Source organism: Zootermopsis nevadensis, unplaced genomic scaffold (assembly GCF_977971745.1).
Source record: "Zootermopsis nevadensis isolate Lab colony 2312 unplaced genomic scaffold, Znev_1.0 Znev_ptg000020l, whole genome shotgun sequence".
NCBI classification, from domain to species: domain Eukaryota; kingdom Metazoa; phylum Arthropoda; class Insecta; order Blattodea; family Termopsidae; genus Zootermopsis; species Zootermopsis nevadensis.
Genome location: NW_028259152.1, coordinates 17,239,236 through 17,261,294, shown reverse-complemented (window position 1 = coordinate 17,261,294; position 22,059 = coordinate 17,239,236). Strand labels below are relative to the sequence as shown.

At 41.5% G+C, this 22,059-nt stretch overlaps 1 protein-coding gene across 1 annotated transcript in view; it reads left to right on the top strand.

Moving 5' to 3' along the window:
• Positions 1–375: 375 nt before the first annotated feature.
• XNP (ATRX chromatin remodeler XNP) overlaps positions 376–22,059 on the top strand; it is a 190,136-nt gene continuing 168,452 nt past the window's right edge. The window contains exon 1 of the mRNA XM_087352021.1: positions 376–507. The gene's annotated coding sequence lies outside the window, so the exon portion shown is untranslated. The remainder of the gene's footprint in view (positions 508–22,059) is intronic.

Genomic DNA, 22,059 nt, shown 5'->3' with positions numbered 1-22,059 from the left:
AGCCTCTGCGTCCAGATCGGCTCTGGGGTCCACCCAGCCTCCTATCCAATGGGTACCGAGGTCCTTACCCGGGGATAAAATGCGGCCGGGGCGTGATGCTGACCACTCACCCCCCCCATCTAGTGCCGAGATCAAGAATGAGTACCACGGAAGGTCTTAGAATAATCGGGATTATATTTGTCGTAAGAAGCAAGGTTCATCCTTGAGTTCACTGACCGAGCGAAATATTTATTTATTTCTTCGAGATAAATCTTTTCCTTTGTCATTTGTGCACCTCGACAAAGGAAACTAGACTCCCGGGATGAAACTGACTTACGGCACTGCTTGTTAGCTTAGTTTCCACCTCTCCCACCAGTTGCGGTAATGTTTCCCAGGTGGAGTCGCGCCATTACTGCCTTGTGTTTTGTTCAGTTGTGGTGTAGTTAAAGTGGAACAGAAGTTGGATTGAAGCTTGCAGTTGCCTTCCTGTTCACCCGGCCTTAGATTACGGTTCCTGATTGATATGAGGTAAGAAATATTCTAAGAATATTCATATGTTATCAAGGTATTTGTTTATGTTACGTAAAATATACATGTCATCAGCGCCAAACCTTTGGAGGTTAGGTGCGGTGGCTACGTGAAATGACTTAACACTGCATGTGGGTAGACACCAGAGTCATATGACGTTGAAGTGGGGGAGTGACCGAAGGCTTGCTTTTATTATTTATATTATTTTCCACAAATATTCACTCACGTCCATGTTGCCATGCGAATTTTGAAACTGAGACTATATTTATCTCTTCAAAGTGTCGTTGATTTACAAAAAGAAAGATACAGAATTATATTTTTAGTGGTGTTCTGTATGGATATTACACATTTAAGTTAACAAGAGCTTTGTGTCTCCAATAAAATATTTGTTAAACGAAAATCTAAACGTTATATGTCATTCGAAACACACGGCATAGACTGTAAGTCATTTTGTAGCCTATTATGACGTAAGCCCATAGAAATTAAGGATATGGCTATTTTCTGCAATATATAAACACTGCCTTTCCTTTGTTTATATAGCCTTGCAACGTCTATTTAATGGTTAGGGAGTGGCGTACAGAGGCCTTTGTTTTTGCTGACAACAGGCAATGAAGTGAAGATTCGAGATGCAGGTCATAACCGTTACGAGATATCTCGTTTGAAACATTTTGTGTGTTAAAAATTAAAATTAAAATAATAAAAACGTGGTGACTGCGGGACTTTGAGGTTAGAACTGAACACCTGTAACGGTGTGGATGGTACGATTGGAAGTTCCAAGTTGTGCGTGTGAATTGTCTACTTGAGTTCTGCAATCCCCTCTCTATGTTACATATATATATGAAACACGTGGAGCTTAGTAGTAGGCGTTGTAATCTCTCGCGTCACGTTGCATTTATTCGAATTTCCTCGAGTTTGCTGAGACAGATAGGGCTTTTACATTCCAGACAGCCCTGTTTCATGCACTAACAGGGGTGAGTAATCTGAATACGTTGTCATCATTTGTTTAAAATATTTATTTTTAAATTCACCTGCAACTTGCGACCTTTGTAAAAAAAATTATTCCCTGGGTGGAGTATTCAGCACCTCTTAATGAGAACGCCTGTCAGGGTTAGAAGGATCGCTCCCATTTTACAACTCCCTTCTCCCCCCCACCCCAATCCTGGATCCAAGTTGCCTTTTCGTGGGAGATTCCCTCATAAAAGTAACGCGTTGTGTCTGTGTGCAGTCTCAAATTACTTCAGTTATTTTACCATTTTATATTTTGCTGTTGCGAAGGGGTGGGACAATGTCTGTGTAGAACTGTGGCCACAAACGGCTCCTTTGTCCAACCCCCATGTGATGCCTGATTTAATATTAGGCAGCGGTGTTATGATATTCGCATAACTCGATGATAAACCTTGGCTATATACCGAGTTTTACTTCTCAGTGGTTATCATTCCGGCTTCTTACTTTGGAGATCCGTGATTATAGCGCCGTAAATTAGGCTTGTATCGGTTCCTTTCATATTCCTTCCAATTCACTGTCCATATTAACCACTCGGCGCTGGAATAGTCTGAGCTTCTGGATTCGAAATTAAACAGAAAAGCTTATTTAACCTTTCGAAACTCCTTCCCCGGAGATCAAACATTTCACTACGCGTGTGTGATATTGGGATCGACCCGTTCTTCGAGTTCCTGAGCACTGCGAGTCCCAACGTTTCGTTGGCTCGATCTATAGACATTCGGTAGGATTCCTTAGATGAGGGATCGGCTTCTGTGTGATACAGTAAGAGAGAGCTGGAGTCAGCTCCATCTGACGGCGACAGCGAACTCGTGGAACCGATAACATCAATATTTCTGAGCCCTGAGGACCAAGGTGTGGGACGTAGATAGAAAGAAATGAGAAATGGAGAGAGACTTGGAAACATTCGAAGGAATTGATACTGAAAAGGAGGACGTAAGAGCTAGCAACATCGCTTTCACACTTTTCTTTGTCTGTTTATCGGGGTGTTATGATGCATTAGCGCGCAATTTGCAAGAAGATGGCCCTGGTTATGGTGGGGATTTCTGTGTAAACACCTCGAGGAACGATGCACAGAAACTCTTAATGCAAATGATAAAACTTCCGGTATCAGATGTTTGAATAATAGATGACTGCGATTGCTAAGAGACTTTGGTACTGTGAATCACGTAGCCCATGTCCTGAGAACTGTGAAGGAACGCAAATGGTCCGCGTGCTGAAGGCGTGGTCATTCCTCAATTACATGCTCGTAATACAGAGAAGAAGATGAAGGCGGTAGGGAATGTTGTTACTCATTAAATGACGGCCCGATGTTGTAGACAGATATTTAAGAACCATAATTATAACAGTGTTGCCATCTTAGATATTTCTACACCAAATTAACGGCTTAGTTCAAATTTTAATCCTTTAAAACCCAGTGGTAACTATATTTACCATCTAATTTAATAAACATTAATTGCAGTTTGCCTACAGTGTATTCATCTATCACAGAAAACAGCGATTATTTCCTTAAACAGTGTTAGTCAGCTGTTTTCTGTAATGACGAAGTGCACCGTTTTCTCTGAGGTACGGACTGGATTTTTAAATATCGTTTAGACTTCCTGTCTCTCACGGCTTCAGATGGTCAATAGAGAGCTGCTGCCAGTAGGAAGTTATTCATGATTTTTCTCAGTGTCTCCGCATGCAAATGCTATTCAGTACCTTAAAATTAGCCAACATTATTTGTAATTTAACATTCGTGACCATCGTACAATTCTGCGATACAGAAACCTAAAACGTACCCTAAATTTTCCAAAATTAAATATGAACCATCTGGAAAGCTTACGCAGATAAATAATTAAGCTAAATAGAACACCAAAGAGGTCCTGGCGAGCTTTCAGGTCCTCACGGTTGCGTATACGAAGACAACGTGATCTTGATGTTGGAGGCAGTGAAACTTGTGCGAGATTACACGGTGGAAAATCATACGAGGTGCGATCGGAAAGTTTCTAGACTGCGCGTATACAAACCCGTACACTTATCTCAGGTATTAAATTCATCCATCACCCCCGAAGTAGTTCCCCTGGGAGTGAACACAACGATCCCAGCGCCGCTGCCAAGCCTGGAAATCTTTCTTTGTCAGCCTGTCAAGCACCATCTGCGATTCTGCCTGAATCTCTTGCCAAAGACTCGCCAAAACGGCTACGGAAACCTATGAAATGCTAAAGCAAGCATTTGGGGAGTCCGCAAACTTTTGTGTGGCATTCACGTTTTAAAAATGGCCGAACCTCTGTCGATGATGACGAGCGTTCTGGACGACCATCTTCGAGCACAACGCCCGAAAATGTTACGAAGATTCGGCAGGCCATTCACGAAGATCGACGTCGTACCATCAACGACTTGTGCGACATTGTTGGGATAGGCTATGGGACCTGTCAGCTGATTCTAAAGGAAGAACTCCACATGCGACGCATCCTGTCTGAGGACCAGAAGCAGAATCGACTTGACTTCTCGTTTGTCAGGAGCTCAAAGATCTTGCAAGAACCGACCCCAACTTCCTTTCTAAGCTCCGTGTGACTTCTTCCTCTTCCCAAAGATGAAAATTCAGCTGAAGGGAAGGAGATTTGAGACGATAGAAGAGATTCAGGCAGAATCGCAGATGGTGCTTGACAGGCTGACAAAGAAAGATTTCCAGGGATGCTTCCAGGCTTGGCAGCGGCGCTGGGATCGTTGTGTTCACTCCCAGGGGAACTACTTCGAGGGTGATGGATGAATTTAATACCTGAGATAAGTGTACGGGTTTTATACGCGCAGTCTTGAAACTTTCCGATCGCACCTCGTAGAAGGTTGTATCTCCAAAGAGATACTGGACGGCCCGAAACTGTTGTACAGATTTCGTAATGAAGACGCCTGTGTAGTTGGAGAGGCGTCGTACTCAAATGCAACCAGACAGCGAAATGTCGTTCTGTTGCCATGAGATTAACCGGACTTCACACGTTTGCGTAATTGAACTACGGCAAAGAACGATACTCATTTTCTTACACAAAAATGCCAGTAAACTTACCATATTCTCGCAGGTTGTGAGATCAGTTCAGGCATTAACTGCTACAGAAATTCTTTCTCGGATTCGCCTACGTCACTGTAATGTTCACGCCGTCTTGTGTTTATTAACACGTGTTTCGTTCCAAGGCACGTGTTGCTAATTTCTGTTACGCGTTCCCTGAGCGGTAGCTCTTTAACGTTTTGCTACGCCATCAGGAAGGTCCAAGATACGTAACGAGGGTTTGCAGTTGAATGGGACACATCGGCTATTGGCATTTGCTGATGATGTTAATTTATTGGGGGACGCAGAAGTTTTACTAGAGGCTGGTAGACAGGCGGGGCTCGAAGTAAATTCAGAAAAAACTAAGTACATGTTAGTATCTCGTCATCAGATGACAGGCGGGCAGCTAATAAGTCCTTTGAAAGGGGGACAAAGTTCAAATATCTGGGAACAAAATGACAAATCAAAATGACACTCACGAGGAAGTTAGGAGGAGATTAAATTCTGGAAATGCTTGCCACTTCTCAGTTCAAAATATTTTGTCTTCCCGTCTGATTTCTAAGAACGTGAAAATTAAAGTATACAAAACAATAATCTTGCCTGTTGTTTTGTATGGGTGCGAAACATGGTCTCTCACTCTGAGGGAGGAACACAGATTGCAGGTGTTTGAGAATCGGGTGTTGAGGAGGATATTTGGGCCTAGGAGAGAAGACGATGGGGTCTGGAGAAAACTGCATAAAGATGAACCTCCCCCAATATTGTCAGGGTGATTAAGTCGAGAAGAATGAGATGGGCTGGGCATGTAGCGCGCATGGATGGGACAAGAGGTGTGCACCGGGTACAGGTCGGGAAGCCTGAGGGGAAGAGACCTCTGGGGAGACCTAGACGTAGATGGGAGGATAATCTCAAGCAAGATCTTTGGGAGATAGGAGTTGAAGGAGACTGGATTTTGTTGGCCCAGGACAGGGTCCGGTGGAGGGCTTTGGTTAATTCGGTGATGAACCTTCGGGTTCCGTAAGCCATCTGGTAGGTTGGGTCCACTATTTGGGAAGCCTGAGGGGAAGAGACCGCTGGGAAGACCTAGACGTAGATGGGAGGATAATGTCAGGCGGGATCTATGGGAGATAGGAGTCGAAGGAGACTGGATTTTGTTGGCCCAGGACAGGGTCCGGTGGAGGGCTTTGGTTAATTCGGTGATGAAACTTCGGGTTCCGTAAGCCATCTGGTTGGTTGGGTCCACTATTTGGGAAGCCTGAGGGGAAGAGACCTCTGGAGAGACCTAGACGTAGAAGGGAGGATAATGTCAGGCGGGATCTATGGGAGATAGGAGTTGAAGGAGACTGGATTTTGTTGGCCCAGGACAGGGTCCGGTGGAGGGCTTTGGTTAATTCGGTGATGAACCTTAGGGTTCGGTAAGCCATCTGGTTGGTTAAATTCTCGCGTCACCTTGCATGCAACATGTCCTACCCATCTTATCCTCAACGATGAGTGTTTTGCCACGTAAATGACTCAGTTATTGTTCTTATTATTCATTTAGATGTTTTTATAGGCTGCTGGTTCCCTCAGAACAATTTGTGAATTCTGGTCCGCGAGATAATGAAGGAATGTTGCGTTGTCAATAGAAGATGGACCGACCAAACGAGGTTCTGACGGGGTCGGAACGGGTCAGAGGATTTCGTCGGTTTCATGATCTATCTTTTGTTATCCATTTTTTTCTGCGAAGTTAGTTGCCTCTTCCGGCAGCTTGAGGGGTGTCCCCCCCCCCCCGGCTACACCGTTAATGAGAAGCATTGAGGAATTGCAAGGGTACCCCGAGTTTCCATGAAGTACTCATATTTTTTGTTGTGATGGTTTTATTACGCGCTGCAAAATCCCTGTCCTCAGTGGTACATTTCCCCACTACGCATCTAATACGCCATCTTCCTTGTAAGTCACTCAGTCGCGTTAGTTTTGACAACAGCGCGACTGAGAAACGTCGGCCAACAGATTATTCTCACGATGCTATGTACCAACCCAGCATTTGCGTGGAGTGAGTGAGAAAAACCGCGAAGGATCTGTATAAAGAGCACGAATACAGAGTGTCCCAAAAGATTTTAACACGTGGAATGTTAACCTTGTATATATTTACATCTTTTTGGCACACCCTGTAACGCCACAATTTTTCCCGCGAATGAGGAAAACCGCGATGTTCGAGGAGGGTCTACTGAAGTTACGTAAAACTCAGCAAAGCAGATGTTTTAAGACCGAGGCGGCTTTGAACGTTCCCGTCAATCATGACGGGAAATTTTATGGCAGTTTGTATGAGATATAAGATGCGTCGTTGAACTTTTAGTGACCATTGCGTTGTATAACATCTGATAGAGGTAGAAAAATATGTTCCACGTGTCGTAAAGAAAAGATGGGGGGTTCTATGTCGTAGATACTGGAAATTGGTTTCCCGTGACTACCAGACTTTTGAAGGCTTCTCCTCGTTTATATCGGAGACCTGGAAGCAACAGGTAACTTACTCAGGCAGAAGAATGACCTTAACATGGTACAGTAACGCTCATAATTTGCGGAACTGTTGTGTCATATTTGGAAATGTAATAGAACTGATTTATATGACACATATACAATTCTGCAGTAAGAATTATTCTAATCGACGGGAAAATTACATAATATAATATTGTTTTAAAGGCTTCAGTGATTTCCTGTCTGGAATGTCTACCCACTGGTTTTCGTTGCGTTCGGAATGAGTGTCGTTCTATTCACACGTAATCGCTGGTAACTTTTTAAAATTAATTTCATTATTAATAACTTAAACTTTGATCCGGTAGGCAAGTTTCAAAATTCAACAAAAGTACGTCGAATTGTGTTGCATTGCATGTCGGGAAATGTAGAGTTCAAATTACCAGAATTTGAATGTTGATATTTTTGAACGGGGTCCCACTTAACTTCGGCACGCTGTAGAACCTCAGGTATAGTGTTCGTTATTATTGTCCGATTTAAAAAAAAATAATTGAAATGTTAGAAAAGAGTTTAGTAAAATTCCGCAATGTCAAATTTTGTGAAAATCCGTTTGGCGGTTCTCAAAAGACTATAACTTGGAAAGCAAACAGGTAGATTGATACTTTTGCTTGGGAATATTAAATTAATATGTTGACCGCAAATGTTATGGCTGTACGCATCTGCTCGTTAAAATTATGTCCAAAGCAGAGAGAAAAGCAATTTGATTATTTCTAGAAATCACCTCGACACGCCATTGGCCGACAGTCACGAGTTTATCAGGTCTGAAGTTAAAATTATGAGCTGATAACATTAATATACTTTCCGCCCGAAGAGGGGCCTGCTACGTTACGCGCAGGCCAGGACAGGGATTGTTACGTCACGACGTTAGAATAATTTCTAAACTTCATAGAATAAAATCGCTTTTGTGCTGATCTTTGTAGCCTGGTTCCAGGGTTTTCACCCAAATTAAATATTCTCGTAGGCCTAACACACCCGGGGATATGACGTCAAGGTTTGCCGGTCCTGACCATGGATTCGCGGAAAACATTAAAATCGCGTAAAAATGGGCTTCCGTGAATGAGCACAGTGACTCGACAGTCTTCATTCATAACTTTAAGCCAGGTTTCGTTCCTAAGACTTTCCCAGCTTAACAGAGAAAGAGATGGATGGCATTTGAACCACCAGCTGAGGAATTTATCGGCTCTGAGTGTATAGGAATTAACACAGACTATCAACACGCGGAGTACCGTTCAGTTAAGGAGCTTCCGTTTTTAACCGAACACAAGGACAAAATGTCTTAGACTTAAACGTGTTTATAGTCAAGGGATATTTTCGAGGAATATTCAGACCGAGGTGTGTCTGTATTAGAGGTACAATATGGGCTATTATGAAGAGACTTTCCGCGAACTTTGGACATAAGAGTTATTTTCATGAAGTACAGAGTTGCTTGTTGTAATGACGAACTACTTTCGAGACGTGGGTCTTAAGACCGGAAGTTCACTGATCGTGAGTAAATCTTGTAAAACAGGGGAATTTATAGAGACAGGTAGGTAATTGCATCGTTCATAACAGTCAGTTCATGTGTGAAACAATGAGTGTTAAGAAAGTATATGTACAACGTGGTAAATATGGCGATCGAGTGGTTACACAAACACGTGATCTCGCGTTCCAAGGAAATCTCAAATTTGATCGTCTGTGTTTTCGTGATTTTCGACGTTGCCAAATGAGCCAGTGTCTGCGCCTGGAACACTGAGATCTGTCTGTCCCGTAGTTCGTTGTTTGAAATCGTGAGCCAGGAAACACTGAGGAGGGCGTAGGCCGCTGTTGCCCGCAGAGTTGCCAGCGAAGCTTCGTGTTCCCACGGTATCAGTCAGTCCCCCCTCCACGAGCACACCGGAAGTCACCCCCTGCCCTCTCCCTGCCCCTCTGCAATCCGACCTGAGCATCCTGCCCCCCCTCCCTCTCTTCATCCGCGCTTTACAACTTCATTTTTTAGTCCTCAATTTTTATCTGTCGTCTTGTATCGTTTTCATTATCCATCTTAATTGAATTCAAGTCCCAGCGTACTCCATTCTCCATCTCTTCGCCGGAAAGAAACTGAGCTTAGATTCCAAAACTTCCAGGTTCAATTCCCGATCGATTGCCGGACAGTCCTGATTTATTTAACGACGATATTTCATGTACAGAGCTTATATAGCGTCGAATGGGTGTGCATGTCAGATTGATTCCATCTCCACCGTCGTCCAGAGTAAGCTGACTTAAGTGGGCAGAAGATTGTCGCTTGAGGCGAATTAAATTCGGGTACAGTCCCTGTCTCATCTAGTACTGGTCAGCATTCTAATGCATCGTCCGGGGTAGGACATCGGGCCCGTTTTGGAGCTGCAGTTCTCCAAAGAGAGAGAACCAATACCTATCGTAAAAATAACAGCCTCAGAAGGTGGTACGTTGTCGACAGATTTCCGGTTGAGTTGAAACATTGTGTCCATCATGTATATATATATATATATATATATATATATATATATATATATATTTGCAGAATTTGAAATGAAATTAATGTAATATTTGGACGGATCTGCGTCCACGTGTTTTATCTCCCGTATCACTGAATGAAAGCAAGGATAGCCATGGCCAAGGCAGCTTTTGTCAAGAAGAGGATACTTCTCACTAGCAAGTTGGGCTTGGAGATGAAGACGAAACTAGTGAAGTGTTACGTATGGAGCAGAGACTTGGACACTCAGGAAGAAGGAACAGAAATACCTGGAGAGTTTTGAAATGTGGTGTTGGTGAAGGATAGAGAAGATCAGGTGGACGGATCGAGTGACCAACGAAGAAGTATTGAGGAGAGTCAACGAGCAAAGAAACATTCTACAGGCGATTACACGAAGGAAAGCTAACTGGCTGGGACATATTATGAGAAGGAATGGATTACTGAGTGATATCATCGAAGGCCAGGTTGAAGGAAAGAGAGGACTAGGAAGAAGGTTGATACAGCTAACTGACGACCTTAAACAAGGAAAGAAGATGACGTTCCAGGAATTAAAGCGAGAAGCCGAGAATAGGGACAACTGGAGAGCTCTTTTTGGGCAGAGCAATGGACCTGTCGTAAGACAGAACACTTAATAATAATAATCACTGAATGAAATCCGATTAAATTTTATATTGAGACGACACAAAACGTTCTCTGCCGAATAATAATATAACTCCATCGGCCTCAACTTCACACGAAGCCCGAACTGATCGTTATCCAGACTTTGAACATTTCTTTTTGGGTCAAAACCAGCAAATAAACTATTTAGATCTCGTGATGATCAGAAAGTTTTATTTTAAACACTTTCTTATGTGTCAAAACATTGAGTTAAAGACAAGAAACTGTGTGACTCAATGGCTGTTAGCTCTGCAGAAATATCTGAGGTTCTCGTGGCGGTGAGTACAAAGATGGCTTCTTCCGGGACTTTTAGTAGACCAAACGGCGCTGCAGCCCAGAAGACATCCATCTTGGGAACACTAGATTCGTATCTGCTGCAGGAAAATGAGAATAAATTAGTGTTTTATTCAAAAAAGCACAGGACACATTTAAACCCAAAATCTACAACGAAGGAACTTCTTTTTTGCAAAACACTGTTTGGGGAACACGAGTTTTATTCGGGTGTTCCTTGAATGAGCAGTTCTTATCAGGAGATAAGCGATGAAAGGATAAGTCTCGGTCAGGGCTCATGTGACCCCGTTCCGGATGAAATTGCCTCGATATAATTTCACAGTAACACGTAATTTCAGTTTTTTTTTAAGGCGAACAGTACAGATGAGTGCAGTTTTGCACAAAAGCCTAACGAGACAGACTTTTATCGTTTCGAAATGTCGCAAGTATGCATGAGTTTTGACACATCTTAAAAATTGTTTCCTTTGAGATTAACTTGAATTTTACGAAGTTCTTAAAGCGAAATGTAGTTTTTTTTTTTTCCAGAACAGGCTGAAACTTCAATTACTCGAAGAATGTGAAGTTCGTTAATCTTTCTTAAGATCTGATTTTCTGTTTATAATCTCGAAATTTCCATCTTCATTAACTTTCGGATATTATCCGAGTCCTTTGACAGGCAGTCCACAAGTACCAACATATCGATACACGTACGTGGACATGTCTTCCAGGTACCAAAAGCAAAGACAAAATTTACCTTCGTGGTGCGACACCGTTGTTAAAAAAGAAATTTGGACGTGCAACTTTGGCAATGAAAATTCGAACCCCGTTATTCAACCGAATAATATAAATATTTTGCGTCAGATACGAGGTGCGATCTGAAAGTTCCCAGACTGTGTCAATAGAGGGCGAACCGGATGTAGTACGAGCTTCTGCCGCTAGGGGGTGCGGCCTACATTCATAGTGAATCAGTGTGCGAGCCGGCATCATCGAATTAGCATATGTTTCTTAGTTACGGGCGTTTTGGTAGTGCATTACACCGACCCTCCTGCGATTTCGGAATGGCGTGTGCATCAAATTTTGCCAAAGACTCGCCAAAACGGCTACGGAAACGTATGAAATGCTAAAGCAAGCATTTGGGGAGTCCGCAAACTTTTGTGTGGCATTCACGTCTTAAAAATGGCCGAACCTCTGTCGATGATGACGAGCGTTCTGGACGACCATCTTCGAGCACAACGCCCGAAAATGTTACGAAGATTCGGCAGGCCATTCACGAAGATCGACGTCGTATCATCAACGACTTGTGCGACATTGTTGGGATAGGCTATGGGACCTGTCAGCTGATTCTAAAGGAAGAACTCCACATGCGACGCATCCTGTCTGAGGACCAGAAGCAGAATCGACTTCTCGTTTGTCAGGAGCTCAAAGATCTTGCAAGAACCGACCCCAACTTCCTTTCTAAGCTCCGTGTGACTTCTTCCTCTTCCCAAAGATGAAAATTCAGCTAAAGGGAAGGAGATTTGAGACGATAGAAGAGATTCAGGCAGAATCGCAGATGGTGCTTGACAGGCTGACAAAGAAAGATTTCCAGGGATGCTTCCAGGCTTGGCAGCGGCGCTGGGATCGTTGTGTTCACTCCCAGGGGAACTACTTCGAGGGTGATGGATGAATTTAATACCTGAGATAAGTGTACGGGTTTTTATACGCGCAGTCTGGAAACCTTCCGATCGCACCTCGTATGTACTTCTTTTGCGTACATTTTCACGTCGGTATTTTTTTTTTCCAAGTTCCAGCCGACGCTAATAGAACGATGCTCTCTCTGTGCGGAAGTCTCTGGCTTATTTCCGGTCCTGACGTCAGTCGGCTTGGACATTGTTTCTTATAGTCTCGATTACCCTCATCGGCACAGCATCCCGGAACAAGCGGTCATGCTCAGAATTCCAAGCGGTTTGCAAGAAAGATTGTGTTTCCAGCGACCGGGCTTGTGATGTGGCATGTTTCTGACGTTCCTCTCTCTCTCTCTCTCTCTCTCTCTCTCTCTCACTCTCTCTCTCTCCACTGGACGTGAGTTAATACTTTAACTACGGTAAAGGCGCTTCATTGACCACTGTGCCATGAAGACGTATGAGGAGGATTGGAAGTTTAGCCCCACGCATTTTAACCCCGGCGCGAGGCAGGTCACTCACTCCTCTGTTGCCTCAACCCCGACGAAAGAACCCCAGATCAGGTGTGGACCCTTTGAGCCGAAGTGAAATGTTGGGTCTTGGTTGCCATGAAGTCAGTCCACTTTCGGACTCCGTCTTGAACGACTTTGCAGGCTCTAATATGGCGGCGGATTTATTGGAAGTAAAGATTTAATTTAGTGATTTATAACTTGTGTTGGGCAAGGCCGTGGTCTAGGCAACACGGAGTTTTCCTCCGTGGCATCCCAACAATTACTCCATTCACACACAGAAGAAGGCAATGGCAAACCACTTCTGGATCATTGCCAAGAACGTATATGAACAGGTCCCAGTCCGAGAGAAGGATGGAAGGATCCTGTTCATATGGACCTGTCCTCAGACAGAACACTAAATAATAATAAGATGAGGTGGTCTAGCGGTTAGAACGCTAGCCTTGTAATCCTGGGGTCTCGGGTTCGATTCCCGGCGGTACCCGAATTTATAACTTGTGTTGGGCAAGGCCGTGGTCTAGGCAACACGGAGTTTTCCTCCGTGGCATCCCAACAATTACTCCATTCACACACAGAAGAAGGCAATGGCAAACCACTTTTGGATCATCTGCCAAGAACGTATATGAACAGGTCCCAGTCCGAGAAAAGGATGGAAGGATCCTGTTCATACGGACCTGTCGTCAGACAGAACACTAAATAATAATAAGATGAGGTGGTCTAGCGGTTAGAACGCTGGCCTTGTAATCCTGGGGTCTCGGGTTCGATTCCCAGGATTCACTTGGAGAGACTTCGCAATACCACGGATATACTCGGCCGTCTAGCGGTTATCGGTTTTTAGTGCTGCTGACAAATACGTCGACGGTTAATTGGGAGGAATCGGGCACGAACCGGACCTTCGCGGACATAAGAATAATATTGGCGTAATGAGAGGAGCGAAATAATTAGAACGTCACAGAAACTGCAGTTTGCGCCTGCGCAGACAGTCTGCGTAGTTGCGAAGAGAGCTTCATGAATCCTGATATGTTATCGGTGAAGTTGGTTTCACCTGAGGCACGTTCCAACAGCGGAGACCCTCCAAGCGTTGCGAACATTGTGTTTGTGCGTTTTTATATTTATATGAAGCAGAGTTGAAGTACAGTACACAGCAAAAATGAGTGACTTCTCTGCGAATAATTCAATGGAGGTCACTGAAAAAATATGAGTCTCTGTGGTTTTATATTCCTGGGGATTTTGAAGCAGATTGTCATATATTTTGAGGAACGTGCGAGGGAGTGGGATGATTTTTCAGGTGGGTTCTAGGCGACACGGGAATGGACATTCTGATTCCAGAAAAGGAGGGAAGTTTGTTGATTAGATGAGTGACTGTCAGCTTCTGAGGAATGGTGTTCTCCAGGCGGGTGAAGTCGAAGCCTCATTCTGCAGCTGCTTTAAAGTACGGACAAGTTCGATCCCCAATCGATTCATGCTCCGAAACGTCTTTATTTTCGTTCGTAGGGTTTGTGGTTTGCCACAAGAGTCGCTCGCCACAAAGAAATATTTGTTTTCAGTTGTACGCATCACGATGAAATAAACTGTAAATTTAACCGTGACTTATTGTGTAGGATTTGAGAGTTTTCACGGCAGTGATCCTGAAGATTGCTGTCTTCTGGGTTGTTGCGCCGTGTAGTCTGGTAGGACCCTGATGATGGAGGCAGCAAAGACCTCTGAAACGTCTGTAAACTTCTACCAGACTACACGGCGTAACAACCCAGAAGACAGAAACTTCATACTCATCGCCCTGATGATGGAGGCAGTATGACCTCCGAAACGTTGGTTAACATCGACCAGACTACACAGCGCAACAACCCAGAAGACAGTCATCTTCATGACTTACTGTGTTTGACATTGGAGCTGTATTTAGAGGAAATTGATATTTCCTTCCAAATGACTGTATTAAGCTCTCCAGGAGACAGATACATAGGTTATAACATTCAATCTCGTTTCTTTTATTTGAAATTGACAATTGTCTTAAGCGTCTTCGTCTGACGTCAATAGAGCGATAACATTCGTGTAGATGATGAAAAATGCAGCACTCATGGGAGAAATGAGAAATTCGGTCCAGAAAACCGAAAGGACGAGGCTGGATGGGAGACCTGAGCTTTGTGGTAGAACAGAATTTAATCCATCGTAGATAAATGGTATTTTGAATAACATTCAAGCGGTGAAATTCTGCGAACATTTTTGATAAACTTACGATTACTTAAAAAAAAAAAAAACAACAACAACAGGGAATTGGTTGACAATTTGAACTCCTGAATAAAGCGGCCGGAGCGTGAAGCTGTCCACTCACCTCCATGTTTTTCCGCGATTAAGACGGCGTGGAGGCGGGATCCAAGAGCAGCAGGATGAACAGGGGATTGGGAAGGTTCCGATCGCGGCCCATGAGATAAAGAATGAAGGGGCGTTGTCACCGAGACGGGATTCGAACCCAGCAGTTGCCGAGATGCGCCCAACTTGACAACAGTGTCAGATGGGACTGTGTTTGCGCTAGACGAAGTGCGGACAGTATTCGTCGCCTTGTCCTGACACTCAGAACGAACTGCTGTCCGAAACACTGAAACGTGTTTAACAGCACACGCATGCGTACGGAGGGAGCTGTACGCTACTACCCGAGTCAAAAACATTTTCTCCGTTGTCATTTCTGCAGTGTGAAAAACCTTCAGTAAACGCGCCCTGAACTTGGAGGCGATGTGTACTTGCGAAACACTGGAACCCACGCCTGTCATACCAGTCTAGATGAGATGAGATGAGATTTCTTCAGAAGCTGACAGTCACTCAGCTGGCCAAGAGCGTTTCTTACCTTCTAGGTATTTAAAATGCGAGGTTGTTAGGCTAAAAAACCCTCAAGGTGGAGAACCACCCCTTTTCGGCCGTACTCGAATGCCTGTTTCATATATTCACACAGATACTGTCCATGTCTGGAGGCCGTGTGTACGTGTCCGGTACCTTCACGTGTGCAGGTAGATCTAATTTGTAAGACAAAATTACCCCTCCTACCTTTTTAGACAAAAGAAACTTACGACAAGTAATTCTTACACCGCTGGCATTTTAAAAACACTTCATTCTGTCAGAGTTCTGCAGTCTTACTGTGGGGAAATCCTACGAAGGTTTACATTTCATATCAACCTTTCTTCCTCGCAAGCTTAGCGTACGCCTGAACATCTGATACGTATCCTTGAATTTCACGGGGAAAAGGAAAAATATCCCAGAACCCAAGATCATTTGTCTTTACGGAATTATATACATCAGTGGTCTCCAACGCGGTGACCGCGGGCGCCATGGAGCCCGCCAAGGCTTTTTTTGGGTACCCGCGTTGATACGGAAGAGGTTATACTGAATAATGAAGGTCTTTCAACCATGAACATTATAAAATCAAAGCACAGATCTTGACGATTGTTTGCGAGCAGCAACATCATCCTACACTCCCAAATTTGGAAAACGGGCCAATGAAATGCAGCGCCAAACATCACACTAACTTCCCACTTGAGTAATAATAATTTTACTTATAAAAGTACGTATTTCTGATTGCGTGGTTTCTTGTATCATTAAACGTCGTGTTGTTTTGCGTATTATTTGGTGTCCATTTCTTATTTGTCCAGAGAAAAAGAAAATTTGGCTTTGTTAATTGGTTGGTGCCCGCCACGATCTCATAAACTCTCAAATGTGCCCCTAGGCACAAAAAGGTTGGGGACCACTGATGTACAGAATATAATTTCGAAATTTAAGCGGGACGGGTATCACGTAATCTAAACGAATCCAACACATACAGATCTGACCTGCCCTAAACTAACCTAACTTAACCTAACCTAACCCAACCTAACCTAACCTAACCCAGCACATGCTAACCTAGCCACTAGTTACTTCTTCTAACGTATTGCAATGAAGGCAAAATAACCGAGACGTATGTAACATAAAGTAGACGTTCCGAAACGTGCCATTGTGATCACGCGTGCTCAAGCGTGATGAAACGTGACTACGCGTGACCTGCGCTCACGTAGCGACCAGGGATCACCATAAGTATTGAATTGTGACGAAGATTTACAAAGCGTGATCAAACGTGACTAAGCGTGACAAAGCGTGTTGAAGCGTGACAAGGCGTGATTTACTGTAAGGCGTGACGAGATGTGGCCAGAAGAGTCGAAAGATGACGAATTTAAACAAAGCGTGACCATGCGTGACCTTGCGTGACAAAGCGTGATTAGTCGTGACGTACTGTAACGGCGTAACCAATTGTGGCCATTAGTGTCGAATCGTCACAAAAATATTCGAAACATTACCAAACGTAACAAAATACAAAAACCTGACATAGTGATCACGCGTGCTCAAGCGTGATATAGCGTGACTATGCGTGACCTGCGCACACGTGGTGACAAGGGATCACCATAAGTGTCGAATTGTGACGAAGATTTACAAAGCGTGATCAAACGTGACTAAGCGTGACAAAGCGTGATGAAGCGTGACAAGGCGTGATTTACTGAAAAGGCGTGACGAGATGTGGCCAGAAGAGTCGAAAGATGACGAATATAAACAAAGCGTGACCATGCGTGACAAAGCGTGACTAGTCGTGACGTACTGTAACGGCGTGACCAATTGTGGCTATAAGTGTCGAATCGTCACAAAAATATTCGAAACATTACCAAACGTAACAAAATACAGAAACCTAACCTAACCTAACCCAACCTAACCTAACCTAACCTAACCTAACCTAACCTAACCTAACCTAACCTAACCTAACCTAACCAACCTAACCTAACCTAACGTAACCTAACCTAACCTAACTTAGCGTAACCCAGCACATGCTAACCTAGCCACTAGTTACTTCTTCTAACGTATTGCAATGAAGGCAAAAATAACCGAGACGTATGTAACATAAAGTAGACGTTCCGAAACATGCCATTGTGATCACGCGTGCTCAAGCGTGATGAAACGTGACTACGCGTGACCTGCGCTCACGTAGCGACCAGGGATCACCATAAGTATCGAATTGTGACGAAGATTTACAAAGCGTGATCAAACGTGACTAAGCGTGATGAAGCGTGACTAGACGTGATTTACTGTAAAGGCGTGACGAGATGTGGCCAGAAGAGACGAGAGATGACGAATTTAAACAAAGCGTGACAATGCGTGACCTTGCGTGACAAAGCGTGATTAGTCGTGACGTACTGTAACGGCGTAACGAATTGTGGCCATAAGTGTCGAATCGTCACAAGAATGTTCAAAACATTACCGAATGTAACACAATACAGAAACCTAACCTAACCTAACGTAACCCAGCACATGGTAACCTAACCACTAGTTAGTTCTTCTAACGTATTGCAATGTAGCCAAAAATAACCGAGACGTATGTGACATAAATTAGACGTGCCGAAAGCTGACATAGTGATCACGCGTGCTCAAGCGTGATATAGCGTGACTATGCGTGACCTGCGCACACGTGGTGACAAGGGATCACCATAAGTGTCGAATTGTGACGAAGATTTACAAATCGTGAGCAAACGTGACTAAGCGTGACAAAGCGTGACTAGTCGTGACGTACTGTAACGGCGTGACCAATTGTGGCCATAAGTGTCGAATCGTCACAAGAATGTTCAAAACATTACCAAACGTAACACAATACAGAAACCTAACCTAACATAACCTAACCCAACCCAACCCAACCCAACCCAACCCAACCTTACCTAACCTAACCTAACCTAACCCAACCCAACCCAACCCAACCCAACCCAACCCAACCCAACCCAACCCAACCCAACCCAACCCAACCCAACCCAACCCAACCCAACCCAACCCAACCTAACCTAACCTAACCTAACCTAACCTAACCTAACCTAACCTAAGCTAAGCTAAGCTAACCTAACCTAACTTAACCTAGCTTTTCGGACGATTTCCCACGTTTTTCGATTTTTCGAAAATTTTCGAAAAAATTGAAATTTTTCAAAAATTGTCGAAATTTTAAAAAAATTAAAAGGGGCTGCAAATGGCATGAAACGCGAAGAAAAATAAAGATTTTCGAAATTGTCGAAAAAAAATTTGAATTCAGAATTTTTCAAAAAATTTTGGTTTTGTGCGCTTTTTGGACGATTTCCCACGTTTTTCGATTTTTCGAAAATTTTCGAAAAAATTAAAATTTTCAAAAATTTTCGAAAATTTAAAAAAATTTAAAGTGGCTGCAAATGGCATGAAACGCGAAGAAAAATAAAGATTTTCGAAATTTTCGAAAACAAATTTGAATTCAGATTTTTTCAAAATTTTTTGGTTTTGTGCGCTTTTTGGACGATTTCCCACGTTTTTCGATTTTTCGAAAATTTTCGAAAAAATTGAAATTTAAAAAAAACCTAATCTAACCTAACCTAACCTAACCTAACTTAACCTAACCTAACCTAACCTAACCTAGCTTTTCGGACGATTTCCCACGTTTTTCGATTTTTCGAAAATTTTCGAAAAAATTGAAATTTTTAAAAAATTGTCGAAATTTTAAAAAAATTAAAAGGGGCTGCAAATGGCATGAAACGCGAAGAAAAATAAAGATTTTCGAAATTTTCGAAAAAAAATTTGAATTCAGAATTTTTCAAAAAAATTTGGTTTTGTGCTCTTTTTGGACGATTTCCCACGTTTTTCGATTTTTCGAAAATGTTCGAAAAAATTGAAATTTAAAAAAAAATTACCTAACCTAACCTAACCTAACCCAACCTAACCTAACAACCTAACCTAACCTAACCTAACCTAACCTAACTTAACCTAACCTAACCTAACCTAACCTAACCTAACCTAACCTAACTTAACCTAACCTAACCTAACCTAACCTAACCTAACCTAACCTAACCTAACCTAACCTAACCTAACCTAACATAACCTAGCTTTTCGGACGATTTCCCACGTTTTTCGATTTTTCGAAAATTTTCGAAAAAATTTAAATTTTTCAAAAATTGTCGAAATTTTAAAAAATTAAAAGGGGCTGCAAATGGCATGAAACGCGAAGAAAAATAAAGATTTTCGAAATTTTCGAAAAAAAATTTGAATTCAGAATTTTTCATAAAATTTTGGTTTTGTGCGGTTTTTGGACGATTTCCCACGTTTTTCGATTTTTCGAAAATTTTCGAAAAAATTTAAATTTTCAACAATTTTCGAAATTTTAAAAAAATTAAAAGTGGCTGCAAATGGCATGAAACGCGAAGAAAAATAAAGATTTTCGAAATTTTCGAAAAAAAATTTGAATTCAGAATTTTTCAAAAAATTTTGGTTTTGTGCGCTTTTTGGACGATTTCCCACGTTTTTCGATTTATCGAAAATTTTCGAAAAAATTGTAATTTAAAAAAAAATAACCTAACCTAACCTAACCTAACCTAACCTAACAAAATAACCTAACCTAACCTAACCTAACAAAATAACCTAACCTAACCTAACCTAACCTAACTTAACCTAACCTAACCTAACCTAACCTAACCTAACTTAACCTAACCTAACCTAACCTAGCTTTTCGGACGATTTCCCACGTTTTTCGATTTTTCGAAAATTTTCGAAAAAATTGAAATTTTTCAAAAATTGTCGAAATTTTAAAAAAATTAAAAGGGGCTGCAAATGGCATGAAACGCGAAGAAAAATAAAGATTTTCGAAATTTTCGAAAAAAAATTTGAATTCAGAATTTTTCAAAAAATTTTGGTTTTGTGCGCTTTTTGGACGATTTCCCACGTTTTTCGATTTTTCGAAAATTTTCGAAAAAATTAAAATTTTCAAAAATTTTCGAAAATTTAAAAAAATTTAAAGTGGCTGCAAATGGCATGAAACGCGAAGAAAAATAAAGATTTTCGAAATTTTCGAAAACAAATTTGAATTCAGATTTTTTCAAAATTTTTTGGTTTTGTGCGCTTTTTGGACGATTTCCCACGTTTTTCGATTTTTCGAAAATTTTCGAAAAAATTGAAATTTAAAAAAAACCTAATCTAACCTAACCTAACCTAACCTAACTTAACCTAACCTAACCTAACCTAACCTAGCTTTTCGGACGATTTCCCACGTTTTTCGATTTTTCGAAAATTTTCGAAAAAATTGAAATTTTTAAAAAATTGTCGAAATTTTAAAAAAATTAAAAGGGGCTGCAAATGGCATGAAACGCGAAGAAAAATAAAGATTTTCGAAATTTTCGAAAAAAAATTTGAATTCAGAATTTTTCAAAAAAATTTGGTTTTGTGCTCTTTTTGGACGATTTCCCACGTTTTTCGATTTTTCGAAAATGTTCGAAAAAATTGAAATTTAAAAAAAAATTACCTAACCTAACCTAACCTAACCCAACCTAACCTAACAACCTAACCTAACCTAACCTAACCTAACCTAACCTAACCTAACCTAACCTAACCTAACCTAACCTAACCTAACTTAACCTAACCTAACCTAACCTAACCTAACCTAACCTAACCTAACCTAACCTAACCTAACCTAACCTAACCTGACCTAACTTAACCTAACCTAACCTAACCTAACCTAGCTTTTCGGACGATTTCCCACGTTTTTCGATTTTTCGAAAATTTTCGAAAAAATTGAAATTTTTCAAAAATTGTTGAAATTTTAAAAAATTAAAAGGGGCTGCAAATGGCATGAAACGCGAAGAAAAATAAAGATTTTCGAAATTTTCGAAAAAAAATTTGAATTCAGAATTTTTCATAAAATTTTGGTTTTGTGCGGTTTTTGGACGATTTCCCACGTTTTTCGATTTTTCGAAAATTTTCGAAAAAATTTAAATTTTCAACAATTTTCGAAATTTTAAAAAAATTAAAAGTGGCTGCAAATGGCATGAAACGCGAAGAAAAATAAAGATTTTCGAAATTTTCGAAAAAAAATTTGAATTCAGAATTTTTCAAAAAATTTTGGTTTTGTGCGCTTTTTGGACGATTTCCCACGTTTTTCGATTTATCGAAAATTTTCGAAAAAATTGAAATTTAAAAAAAAATAACCTAACCTAACCTAACCTAACCTAACCTAACAAAATAACCTAACCTAACCTAACCTAACAAAATAACCTAACCTAACCTAACCTAACCTAACTTAACCTAACCTAACCTAACCTAACCTAACCTAACCTAACCTAACCTAACTTAACCTAACCTAACCTATCCTAGCTTTTCGGACGATTTCCCACGTTTTTCGATTTTTCGAAAATTTTCGAAAAAATTGAAATTTTTCAAAAATTGTCGAAATTTTAAAAAAATTAAAAGGGGCTGCAAATGGCATGAAACGCGAAGAAAAATAAAGATTTTCGAAATTTTCGAAAAAATTTGAATTCAGAATTTTTCAAAAAAATTTGGTTTTGTGCGCTTTTTGGACGATTTCCCACGTTTTTTGATTTTTCGAACATTTTCGAAAAAATTGAAATTTTTAAAAAAATAACCTAACCTAATCTAACCTAACCTAACAAAATAACC